This window comes from Montipora capricornis, chromosome 11 (assembly GCF_036669925.1).
Source record: "Montipora capricornis isolate CH-2021 chromosome 11, ASM3666992v2, whole genome shotgun sequence".
NCBI classification, from domain to species: Eukaryota; Metazoa; Cnidaria; class Anthozoa; order Scleractinia; family Acroporidae; genus Montipora; species Montipora capricornis.
In genome coordinates this window covers 24,363,784-24,373,302 of record NC_090893.1, presented here as the reverse complement: position 1 = coordinate 24,373,302, position 9,519 = coordinate 24,363,784, and the positions used below count along the sequence as shown (strand labels likewise).

The 9,519-nt window shown below is 39.9% G+C and overlaps 1 pseudogene; it reads right to left on the bottom strand.

Moving 5' to 3' along the window:
* Window positions 1-1,368: 1,368 nt before the first annotated feature.
* Window positions 1,369-7,309, bottom strand: LOC138023250 (uncharacterized; annotated as a pseudogene).
* Window positions 7,310-9,519: the final 2,210 nt, after the last annotated feature.

Below are 9,519 nucleotides of genomic sequence, written 5' to 3'. Positions count from 1 at the left end.
TTCACGTTTTCGGCACATCTGCGACGTAAAAGGACCAGTTTTCAAGTTTTACGAAGAACGTGAACTCAAGGCAGCGAATTTGAATTTTCTGCCGTAACTTCAACACCGCTTCTCCTAATTCAGTTCCTGGAAAGTTGAGCTAGTTTTTAGAAGTTAGACAAACCGACATAATCACGAAATAAAAATTAATAAACCTGAACTTGCAATTTTAAATGACGGTTTCGTTATCGTCGCGTCGTAGATCTTAAACTCGGTATTTAGCAAGATTCACTTTTTTGTGATTATCTTTCAAATCGTTTATGGGTCTCTTGAACAGAAGTTTGCGTGGTAAAATAATGAGAATCCCACGTTCACATGACAAATCGTGTCATATAGTTTGGTGTCACAACTAGCAGATGAGCTTATCGGTAACAGGTTGCAATTGAGAAAAGTTTGGTTTTCACTTACGACCATTTTGGAACATGCACAATACTCAATTCTGAGCGCCTATTTTGCTTGGGCCCTTATCACAAAATGATTGTCTTGTTGAACGTAGTAATCTGGCCAAGTTCCGTGGTGCTTTTATCACAAACCGAACAACTTGGCCTGTCAGGGTTCGTACTCTTAAACGTTTTTCAAATTCCATGACTTTCCATGACCTTTTCCATGACTTTTTGCAGTTTTCCATGACCTAAAGTTTACTGAGCTGCCAGTTTCGAAAATTGTCAAAATCATCCTTGTTTTTGGGGTATTTTCTGACATAACTCGTCTGCATTTTGTTTTGCCTTTGCTTCCACTTCTGCAATAATTTACGTACCACACGTAACTATAATTTTCCATGACTTTCCACGACCGACAATTAAATTCCATGACTTTCCAGGCCTGGAAACTGAAACACTTCAATTCCATGATTTTCCAGGTTTTCCAGGATCTGTACGAGCCATGCCTATTTTTTGTTTCGAGCGCAAAGCCTATCGTCAGAGTGAAGGGCTGATGCTCAAGCCTGGTTGGTTTTCACTAGCGACGCAAGCACTAACACAAGCTCAAACATAAGAGCGCTTATTTCATCGTGAAAACAGGGTTGACGCAAGCACAAGTATCAAAATATTTCCATTTCCTTGTCCTTGCGCTTCTGCATGCTTGCGTTCGCTTGCGTTGTGTGAAAACGAAACACAGCATAAGCACAAGGAATTTGCTACGTCTTGCCAATTGAAGCACTTGCTCCAGATTCCCGGCGTCTGAGCATTTGAACAAAATGGCGGATTCCGCGGTTGATTTTGACGCTTATGTCGACGTTCGTTTTCACTTCGCATAAGCTACTTATGCTTGGGCTTGGGCTTGGACTTGCGTGGCTAGTGAAAAACAGGCTTCAAAGGGAGTTCACTCCTTATCGACGCAGCACTGCAGATTTTTTGGAGACGAACTCCTTTATTAGGCAGTTAAAGGACAACTCGCTCATATTGTACAAAGAAAACAAGATGGAATAATCATAAAGATCTGTTTTGAAGTGACGTTTCCGTTGCCGTAGAAGCTTAATAGGGATGGCAACCGTAAGTGAGCTGTTTCCCTTTTAACTTGTCTTCACACAACCACATTTACATCTTTTCTCCATTAGAGATGATTAGTATAAAAATCTGGAGGACACCACTGCCCTGGCATGCGAAATATCTCTTCCGGTTCTCGCCAGCGTTTCAAAAACGTGCGTGCTTAAAGTGCTACTATGATCAAATTTTTATCCCTTGAATTTTTTGGTTTATCACATAGAGTACCATGGAACATTAAAAACGCTGTTTACCGTTTGGAAATATCTGCATTGGTTCCGGAGATATTTAAGTTTGAAAAATGTGTAAAATATGCAAATGAGACGGCTGATGACGTCATTCACCCAACCCAATAGAACATCAAGAATATAAATAGAGCTATCTCAGTCAATTTGCAACAGAGACCATTGAAACTTGGTGAGCTATTAGTTCTGAAGGCAACACACCTACGACTGTAAAAGAATTGGTTCCCATGGCAACTCACACTTTTCGAGTCCCCTCCAACCTGATTTCAATATTTTGGTGATCTCAGGCTAGAAAAACATTAACCAAGGCCACAAACTCGACCTAACATCTTTATATGCTGGCAGGATCATGCAGATGAGGCACCATTTGCAAATATCAAAACAGAACACCAAAGGTGGCCTGCATAGCCTTTAATATCAGGGAGGTCTGGAACCCAGTATGTTGCCATGGTAACAAAAAATGGTATGCTCATATTGTGGAACACATCTACTAGAATCTTACTGCAAAGAACCACGTATTTCTGATACAAATTGGCTGAGATATCTTTCTCCATCATACTTGATCAAAATTTGGTTGGGTTTATGACGTCATCACTTGGCTAATTTGCATATTAAAAAACTTGAATATCTCCAGAACAAAAAGAGATATTTGAAAATGGTAAACAGCATTCTTCTTCTCGTACAGACTACATGTTTATGTGCCAAAATGGCTTAGAAAGGGAAGATGCAAATTTCATCATAGTAGCACTTTAAACTCGCTAATTCCCTAATAAGGAGCCTAAGCACGAGACGCTTTTGAGACGTGGAAGGCAACCGGAAATGAGCTGTTTTCTTTTTTGCTTCTTTTGACACTACCACATTTCTATTTTAAAGTCTCTTTTCACTATTACAGTTGATTAGTTTAAAACTCTAGGAGACAACTACTGTCTTGACATGCGAAATGTTTACTTCTGGTTGCTTGCCGTGCGCGTCTCAAAAACCTTGTGTGCTCAAGATCCCTAGTGAGCTTACGAATTCGCGTTTTTGAGACGCGGACGGCAACCGGAAGAGAACATTTTGCGTGTCTGGGATTTTCGGGTGCCCACATTTTTTTTACTAATCGTCTCTAATGGAGAAATGATATTTAGCAATGTAAATGTAATTGTGTGAAGAAAAGTTAAAAGGGTAAACAGCTCACTTCTGGTTGCCGTCCGCGCCTCAAAAACGCGCGTGCTTAAGCTCCCCGTTTTAACGAGAACGCCACGAAACAAGAATATCATTGGTTAAAAGAGGAAAAGTAATCGTGCTGCACGTGCAGCACGCATTTTAGCACAAATTCGTGCGGTCCTCTGCACAGCAACGACGTGGAATCACCAAATTTGAGGTTTTGCCGACAACGCGAGCGTACAAATGTGAATCTTTCAGTCTTCATTTTTAACCCTGAAACCACTCGTACCAATTTATTTTAGCATACTTCGCCCACTTTGTACGACGCGAGCGAGATGGCCTAACCGCGAGAAACTTACCATAGTTCAAAGTTATATTTTGAGGTGAAGTTGTCGTCGCCGTTGCTGTCGTACGGCAACTGGAAGTGAGCTTTCCGAATGCCAGGACAATGGTGTCTCCCTGTGTTTCAATAATATTTAATCGTCTCTAATGGAGAAATGATGCTAACCAATATAAATGTGGTTGTGTGAAGACAAGCTAAAAGGGAAAACAGCTCACTTTCCGTCAATTGCGACCTCTCTCTGCCATATCTTTTTCAGATGTTCACTCCAAGCAGTTTAGGACAATTTTCTGCTAAACCCTCAAGTTGTCCAGATAAGAATTGCATACGCACTACATTGAAAAATCTTGAAACACATTCAACAAATTTTCCAAAATATGTAATTAAAAGAATTAAACGAAACCCAGAGAAAAGCTATTCATAATCATCCAGGTTTAATGAAGGTGCAAAATTGTGCACCATCATCTTGACTCTCTCTTTGCTCTTTCCAATCCGCTGCACAGTGTCTTCAGCTAACGAGAGCCTCTCCTTTTCTTCGTTGTATCTGATTTCCAGGTCCTGGCATCGATTCTGGCAATCTTCTTCCTTCACCTTGATAGCATCAAGCTGACTTTGTAGACGGTTGATCTTCTCTTTCAATTCTCCTTTATCCATTTCCAGTTTCTTCATCAATTTCTTCTCGTCCAGAAGTTGTTCCGTCACCCTTTCCATATTGCTGAGAATACTCTCAGCCTCATCTGAAAAAATAAGCAAAGAATTGCTAATTTAACTTACGGGCACTTTACGTGGACAGAAAATTGTAAACAGACATTTTCCAGGGGTACCCAACGTCAATTTTCGGAAAATGTCTGTTCGGAAGACGATTTGAGATCTAGGATTTTCGGAACATTTGTTCTAAAATTTCTTGCTTGCCTGCCTCTCCTAGGATTTTCGAACATCTGAAAAAATGGTATAATTACCCACTTTCAACGGATTTTCACCCTAAATAGGTCACCTAGAATTTTCGGGAGCCTTTTTTCTGGCTGAAATTTTCGAAAAGGTAAGCTTTGATCCCTATAGTTTTGGGATCACTAGACTTTCAGCTAGGAAATCCGAACAGACAAAATAATTTTAGGGGATAAAAATATGCCTATATCTACCGTTTAAATACCTAAATACGTTTAACAATGCTATGTTTAAGTGGTTTTGAACTATATTCTCGTTGGGTGCCCCTAATTTTCCCTATAAAAATCAAATGTTAGTACACTCATCCAGGAGATCTCCTGTTACCACTTCCATCAGGAGCTCATTAAGCAGAGCCTCTATCTGATTCTCCTATTCTTGGCATAGGAATCAACCCTTTTCCGAGTAGATTTATTTATAGAACGCCTCAGACCTTGGGAGATTCAGCATGCTCACTGAACACTGTAAAAGCCAATCTCCTCAATTGGGAGATTAAGCACGCCCTCTGTTATAAAAGCCCGTGAAAACTAAGCTATCTTAGCGTCAAGGGAAACGCCATACTTTTCGTTGGAAAATCCTGTTCCGAAAAATAAATTTACTTGGGAAAGGTTTGACTCAGGACTTAGTGGAGACAGAGATTCCCCTTCATTAGCTCCTGCTTCCACATAATTAAGAATATTTACTTTCCACCTTGTCTGAAATTAAATTGTCTAACTTCACCCTGATCATAGATACAGCTAGAAGCTTTCAATATCTCCACATACAGTTGTACAATGAGTGGTTGACTTTATTTTTACTTTTGATGTAGTTATTATCATCCTATTAATCAGAAATAATTCTTTTGACATTGAAAAGGGAGGGGAGGGGGGTTAGGATTAGGGTTAGGAGGGGGAGACATGTCCCTCCAACCAAGACAATGGTTTGTCCTTGGGGTTTAGGGTATCAAATTGATTGTTAAAAAATACATTATTGCTACTTTTACAGGGAACTAAAATAAAGGATTAAATAATGGAACCAATTAAATGAAAAATTAAAACGCTACCCCAATTTATTGGAGGGTATGTCCTGTTAAGGCAGCAAGAGAGGAAGCAGCACTCTCCTCAGCAGCAAGGAGGTCACCATAGCAACCGAGCCACAGTCCACCTCCCAAGACCCTGTCAACACATCACTGAGAAAAACCAGTGTGTGAAATGTATACTTACCCCAAAATATAGCAGGGAGGGAGGGAAAAGAAGCAAGCACACTCAACTGATTAAGGATGGTGCCTACTAATTCAAAGGTATTTTTGCGTGGTTTACTGAATATGCGGGAAAAGCAGATCTGAACAAGTGTTATTGAAATCCAAAAAGAAAATTGGGGGTAACCATGCATTTTTGGAAGATAACTAATCAACAATATTTGTAAAAAGCTTTGAAATACAAAGCAATGTATGAAGTTTAGTTATCTCTGGAAAATGCATGGTTACCCCTAATTTTCTTTGTGGATACCAACAGCACTTGCTAAGTTCTGCTTTCTTCGCATAGTTTTGAACAGCAAAAAAATATCCCTGTATTAATAAGCATCACCCATAGGAAATCTGAGTATCTTGAGATGCGCAGAACTTATGCACAATAACAATAGTAGGCACCGTCCTTAATTTTAGCACATGGCATTTGCCCCTGCAAACCTCCTTGGAGTCCCCCAAATATCCCATCCAGGCAAAACCACTCATTGTCTTGGTTTTAACTTTGCCTAAACTATATTTGTACAGCTGCCACTAACAAACAAATCTCCTACAGGTGTATAAGCTGCAGAGCACCTACAGGTGTAACACCCATCATCATGCCTTGATTTTGAATTCGAAAAAAAAAAAAAGGCAATTTAGGATGCTTCCTACTGCAGATTCCAAGTTTCCAATTGAACTGAACTTACCATTTAAAGCATTACATCGCAGAACTAATGACTGATATTCATCCAGATACTGCCTCCTTTGTTCTTCCATCTTTTGTAGTCCTTCTCGTTCCTTTTGATCTTTAAAATCTTTGATAATTCCTTGGATTACAGTATTGACTGCTGCTGACCTCACTACTGTATGACATGTTGGGCATTTTTAAAAATCACCTATGCAAGTCTTGTAATATGTGTGTCAACAGGGTATAGCAGCCATTGGCGTGTGTTTGGGCCCTGTCACATGTTTTTCACAAAGGGGGCACAAGTGACTGGCAATACCTGATTCACTGTCGTCACCAACACTCTGCTGACCTTGTTTGTGCTTAATAGAGGGTTGTAATGTCACCTTGAGCCTCTCGGCAACAGTGTCTGCTAGTGCATTCAGCATATCAGAAGATAACTCAGGAGTCTTTAATTTCGAACTATCATTAGGAAGCATTATGTTATTTCCAGTACTACCTGCATGTATCTGCAGGGTCATTCAAGAGAGAATCCTCATCAGTTTCACCATGCCTAATATCATCACCATGGTGACAACTGTCATGATTATCATCACCATGGAGACTTACATTTGATTTCACTGATGTCCTTGATGAAGGCCTTAATTTATTATGAAGTGTTTGTTTACTTGATGAAAGAAGCTTTTTTGAGACACTTGCAGAGCTTGGATTTTCATAATTCGACGGCACATACTCCTGGTCAGTTTTCAATTGAGTATCATTGCCTGCTTTCATCCGAGAGGAGCTAGGATTCCTTTTATGTGGTGAGCCGGTGGCAAAAGGTGGTCTTTTAACTAGCGGGTTATCAGACTTTGATATCCACGAGATCACATCAGAGTGGTCTCTCTGTGGTTCAGGATACGATGGTTTTCTCCTGGGATTGCTATGAGGATTTCTGTTTGCAGCGTTTTGCGAAGAAGAACCAGACATTGCTGAACGTGTTCGAAACTTCGGTACATCAGGAAAAGTACAGTTATCTTTGTTCACAGATTTAAGTCTTTTTGTAGCAGTCTTTGATGCTTCTCGCTCCTTCATCCACTGGCTTTGTTTTTCACGAAGTACCTTAACTTTTGAAGCTGTTTCTTCTTTATTTTCGCCTGTTCTGCTAAGTGACTTTGTCTTCAGTTTCTTCACTTGTAACGAAATATTATCTTTATCTCTTATTGTGGTGACCAATAATTCCGCCATCTTGTTTTCAAGGATAAATTAAGAGGTTACCAAGTACAATTAGAAAGCCCAAAACCTCACTTTCTGGGGAGGAGTAACTAGTTCAGAGACAAAAACGTATAACGTCTTTAAAGAGGAGAAGTAAGTTAGTTCTTTATAAAAAAGTATTTCCTAAAAGCACTCTTATATCTCATTTGGAATATTGTTCTGTCACCACGCCCTCCTCAAGGTCATTAACACGTCCTCGTTTGCATAGTTACCTCGAATATCCTTTTCACTCCACTTGCAGTGATTGCACCATATTTTAGGGGCAGACCTGTTTTAGGGGAGGAAAAGATCTTTGAGCGTCGATTCAGGTGACATCATAAAAATTTAAGTCTATTTGTCGATTTGAACGACGTTAGGATGTCTATGTCTGCAGTTTTTGTTCTGGATATCAAAGGAAAGGTAAGGTTACTTCTACGATCGACCTTGTATCCATACATGTACCAGATGTACTGAAGTTGAGCTTTTGCAATCGAAACTTTCCTATTAGTAAAAGTAACTCACTCTGGTATTCTACAAGGTAACTTAAACTGAACCTTCGCTATGTTTTAAAGTCAGATACGTACTTTGTGTATTGTGGTATCAATTCTAGGTGATTATTTCCCGGAATTACCGAGGAGATATCGAAATGTCTCTGATCGAGAAGTTCATGCCCCTGGTATTGGAGGAGGAGGAAGAGGGAACACAGACCCCTATTTGCGTACACCAGGATGTGACCTTTGTGTACATCAAGTATAACAACCTACACTGTATACCGTATCCTTTCCATTTTAATAATTGTTCCATATCGATCCATGCATGTGTGTGAATTTATCCATGGCCAAAAAATGGGCAACTCAGTAATATGGACAGCACATGTAAATTTGTTGAACGCTTCTGTAGAACTAGATAAATTACAATAAAATCCTGTGTTAGAGCGAGTTTCAATCGAGTGTCGTAAAACCAAAACCAAAATAAATTACTTTGGCCAATCAAAAAGGATGGAGACCCATCCAGTAAACCAATGAAAACTCGAAGTTATCACACATAGCCGAGTACCCTGGATTCCAGAGGTTATTTTCTCGCCATGAAAAGAATGACGAAAGGGCGAGTCACGAAGCGGCGAGAAAAAACCTCTGGTACAGGCTGTTAACCTTTCTGAACATGCGGCCCAAATCACGTTGCACTTTCCACTTCCAGAGTCAACTTTTGACCCTGGAGATTTCATTGGTCGATCGACAAACCGTTTTTTATAAGGATTGCCATTGGTTAAGTCGAGGGGGACGATCAAACCCGTTTTTTAATGGTGTAATACAAGAAGACTATGAACGGTACAGTAGCGATAGCGACACGATAATCACAAATTCATGGCTGGCAGATTGAGGTTCGTTCGTCTCATTGACCCTGGATGAATGTTTGCTGTTGGGTGGCCTTTAAGAGGGGGCATATTAATCGAACAAGCACTCTGATTTTGTTTGGGAATTTGACGAAGGTATGACTGAGCTTCTGACATCTTTACACCTCAATGCCTCGAGTCATATTGAAACTGCTCCAGGGACTTTACATTTTTTAGTTCTAATTCTAGGACTTGAATGCAGTTTTCGTAATTTTCTCTAATTCACGTTTGCATTTGTAACAAATAATAGTTGCGTGAAACGCTTCTACAGACAACTCAGAAACGATGTATCGCACAGACTTGAGTACTGGTGAGGTGATTTATGAATTTGTCTCATACAACATTCCAAGTTTTCCGCTTATTTCATCGAACAGTTTCGATTTTATTTTTTTATTACGTGACAGAGACAACGATGAGAATTACCCAGTAGAGTGACCGGTAAACATTGCACAAATATTTTTATCACGTGGATAAAACCGGTTCGCCCAAGTTTCTAAAATAAACTCTTACTCTGGAAGTCAATCAAAATAAATTGGTTTGCATGGAAGTGAGGTTTTCAACGGCCTGTACCAGAGATTTCTCTCGCCGCTTCGGGACTCGCTCTTTTCATAACGAGAAAATAACCTCTGGAAATCAGGGTAATAGCCGAGACACAGGGCAGGCAATGTGCATGCGCAAGCAACGATTGGTTTTGGTTTCACTTCTGATTGGTTGAAAAAGTTGCATGAGAACTTTAAACCAATCAATGAGTGAATTAATTCAAAACCAATACAATTCGCTAATTACTTTCGACACTCAATTGAAAACCGCT